The following is a 3,937-nucleotide window of genomic DNA, read 5'->3' as shown; positions in this document are numbered from 1 at the left end:
CCTTTATATTTATACATTTATTTCCAATAATGATAGGTTCTGTCCTCCATAGAAAATGGCTACTTATCAATTAATTGTTAATCAGTAAATAAGAAAAATCAACATCATTCATTAATCCCTAAATTATACAGGAATAAATTAATTTATATCTACTCATATTTATGTAGTTGAGTGTTTTAATGATCTTGCTGATTCATCGATTCATCAAAAAAATCAACAAATTAATCAATTATTAAAATAATCGTTAGTTGCAGCCCTAGTCTGAATGTTTGCAAGYTCTTTCATGATTTCTATCCAGTGTGCACTATTGTTCAATGTAGAATATCTAATGACAACTAGTAAATGGTAAATGAACTGTTCTATTCAACCAGGATATTCAAAACACTTTTATGTATTTATGATTTTTTGTCTTTATGTTTAAATATTTATGTAAGTAAAAATAATGCCATTTTCTATATGTAAATACAAATCTGTACAATATGTACATATCAAGAAGCTCCATCTCATTTAATTTATTCTATTTTTACTTCATTTAGTTTTTTAAGTARAATATAAATTTGATGTGGGCTATCTGTACTCTACCTGTCAAATGTCATCCTAACACTGTGAATTTCCCCCTCAGGGATGAACAAAGGCAAATCTTATCTTGTGTCAAAATGGACCAGACTCTCTGAGGAATGTTTCCAACAGCTTGCTGCCATGAAGAATTAAGGCTGTTCAGAAGGCAGAGTGGCTCCAGCCTAGTTTTAGCATTATGTACCTYATAATGTGGCCACTGAGTCTGTGCARATCCTGTTGTGAGAAATTAGAAAACGGTGCAAAGGTTTATGAAATAACATTTGCAAGAACCAATGTTATCATTCAGCTTTGACTGTCTTGGAGCTTCCTAAACCAGCTGCTAGCTCAAACATTCTCGCGCTTATTGATAATGTTACAACTTTACTGCAAACCTCTCTTGATGAAATTGCTCCTCTGAAAAAGAAAGTAATCYATCAGAAGAGGCCGACTGCTTGGTTTAATTCAGAGTTACGCACATTAAATCCTCACTTCAAATCTAGAGAACTGGAGAGAAAATGGCGCTCCACTAACATAGAAGAATTTTACTTTACTTGMAGAGACAGCCTGCTAACACAGAGGAAAGCCCTTTGTAAAGCTAGAACTGTATAATATTCATCTTTAATAGAAGAGAATAAAAACTATCCCAGGTTTCTGTTCAGTACTGTAGCTAGACCAATAAAAAGTCCTATCTCTGTTGAGCCATGTATCCCTATAACTCTAAGTAGTGATGACTTCACAAGATTCTTTATACAGGGTGTATCAGAAAAAAATGATACACTCAGAAAAATCGCCAAAAAATTAACATAAATAATAATTTTGAAAATGTGGGCGTAACCTTTGGTAGAGGGGAACATTCTGCTTTGAATTACACCAAAATATTAGTTACATTTCACGTGCCAGTGAGCAGGGACAGTTGGAAATTCACAAAATTCATGTCCTTTGCACAWGGAAATGTGAGGGTTAAAATACAATCTGTCACATAAAACTGAAAATTTAGATGGTGTTTTACACACATGCCAAGGTGTGTTTAAAATAATTAATCCTTTCATGCCCTAACATTGAAACAAAAATATCTCATTTTTGAGTGGATCATAACCAAGGGTTAACAAACACATGTGAAGTGGCCGTGGACAAGTCAATCCAGCCAGCATGCAGGATGGTGTGTCATCTGAAGGTGCTGAAGAGCTCAGTCCCTCACTGGTTCAGACTGCCGGCTCCAAAGGACCATTCAGAGAGGCCCACCTGTTCACCACCTATCAGACAAGACACACACACACACACACACACAGCCAAGTTAGGTACGGAAAACAAGGGCACACCCAAACTGCAAAATAAATAAATAAATACGACAAAGATGCCAGTCAGTGCATAACACAGTAGTCTGGTCTAAAATYTAATAAAAAACAACAACATACAGACACATTGTGACAAGTCTAGAGGAGACAACTTTTTATGCAAGCTATATAAAAATAAAGTGTCTCTATCTTAGTGGGACTTCTGACACTGAGAGGAGGCCAGAGTCTCATAGGTGGGCAGTATGAGGTGGTTGAGGTGTAGGCAGGTCTCTAGATGTCATCAGTCTTTGTGGATCTGTTCTTGGATTTGATGATTTTCATGTGTGAAAAAGCAGACTCACAAAGGTAGCTTGATCTAAAAAGTGCTACCAAGTTCAAAGCACCACTTCTGATGGTGGGATACGTTTCCTCTGACAGCAGATTGCAGAACTCTCCATCCATGCAACTTGTTGCTCTGGATTTGATCCCAATGTCATTTTTGCAGAGTCAAAACATCATTTTCAACACCAGAGCAGTCCAGCGGAAACACGGACACAAATTTGTACACAATGTCATCAATTCCTGGACAACTGCACYTCTTTGATAGCAGCCATAATCTCAGTTTTGTTTTTAAAATCACAGAAAAACACGTTTGCAGCCTCAAACGCTTCTTTCATAACTTCATCATCGRTGAAAGACTGTTTTTGTGTTGAGCCAGGATGCGGCTACATTAGCAGTCTTACCTTTGCTTTGGTGTTGGGCTGAATGAAAATCGATGCTGTGCTGCAAAGCTTGTTCTTCAGCTCATGAACTTTCTGAGCTTGGTTTTAGGAGGGAATCCGTCTCGTAGCATTTGTGCATTATTTTGAAATGCCGTTCCACATTATCCTTTTTGGAAAATGCAGCGTTCGAATTACATACGAATCCTCTTCCAACTCCAGGTGAAAATGCTTTTTTTTTTTTTTGCTTGTAAGCTCATTTTTCGTTCATTTTTTTCCCGCAATAGTGATCAACAACTCCTCTCTACTATGTTTTGAACACGTGAACATAAAGTCCTGCGAGATCAAGTTCTGACTCAAAACTTGCGAGACTAGGTCTGTGAGAATTTACAAGAGGGGGAGGGCGGAGGGAGCGCTTTTAAGGCTGGAATGTTAAATAAACAAGGTTGCGTTCTGCAAGTCTCGTGATCGACTGGAACCAGCCAAAGATCGACCGGTAGATCGCGATCAACTGGTTGGGCACACCTGGCTTAGACCAATCCTGTTTACTTTAACGGAGTTCTGATTTTTTGAAAAAAAAAAATGGCTTTAACGTTCAAATTACATTTTAAATGTGACCTCCATCAGACTCCAGTGTGAACTTGACACTGATGTGACCCACATGCACAGACGTGATGTCTCATTCAGCCGGCTGTTTGTTCACAGAGTTAGCATAAGTTGTTGTCCAATCAGAGCTGATTAAATAATTATCTGACATACTTGTTTAATTCAGTGTTTATATCTGAACCTGCCTCTGACCTGGATGTTCCGGTGAAGAGTTTTATTTTTGAAACGAAGCAGTGTTCTGGAAATAAAGTATCGACTGAGCAAATTTAGGATCAATACGCTCCGCGACCGAGTCTGGATGTTATCTACATGGAAAATAAAATGTAAAAAGATGAAGCAACTGGACTTCTGTTTTGGAGCTGTAAACACATGGAGCTACAAATTTAAAAAGCGTGACTCCAGGTTAGTGTGTGATCCTTCACCCCCACCTCACTGATGAAAGCGTTGGATGGAATGTGACACGAGCGTTCATACTGCAGTTGCTTTGAAAAACATCAGATATGTATCTTGATTCAATACCACATACTAAAAAGGCCTGCTGGTTCAGATTTGAATAATCTAATTTATCGCATTCAGGCTGTCACAAAAAAAATCAGAAATGGGTTGCATTTTCCTGCGGTGTGAACGTCACCTTCCAGAAGAAAATACACCTGGACCAGTCGTTCTGTGTTTATCTGTGTCTCTTTCCTGTCCCCCAAATCCAGCTGGCAGATGGCCGCCTGTCCTGAGCCTGGTTCTGGTTCTGCTGGAGGTTTCTTCCTGTTAAAAAGGGAGTTTTTT

The 3,937-nt window shown here is 38.4% G+C and overlaps 1 long non-coding RNA gene across 2 annotated transcripts in view; it reads right to left on the bottom strand.

Annotated features, from left to right (window-relative positions):
- Positions 1-1,685: 1,685 nt before the first annotated feature.
- Positions 1,686-3,937, bottom strand: part of LOC106524112 (uncharacterized) — a 53,738-nt gene continuing 51,486 nt past the window's right edge. For both annotated transcript variants that reach the window (XR_001310969.1, XR_001310970.1), the window contains exon 4: positions 1,686-1,811. This is a non-coding gene — a long non-coding RNA (uncharacterized LOC106524112). The remainder of the gene's footprint in view (positions 1,812-3,937) is intronic.

The sequence above is a fragment of the Austrofundulus limnaeus genome, unplaced genomic scaffold (genome assembly GCF_001266775.1).
Source record: "Austrofundulus limnaeus strain Quisiro unplaced genomic scaffold, Austrofundulus_limnaeus-1.0 Scaffold176, whole genome shotgun sequence".
Lineage (NCBI taxonomy): Eukaryota > Metazoa > Chordata > Actinopteri > Cyprinodontiformes > Rivulidae > Austrofundulus > Austrofundulus limnaeus.
The sequence above is the reverse complement of the archived record's forward strand: the minus strand, read 5'-3'. Positions and strand labels throughout refer to the sequence as shown.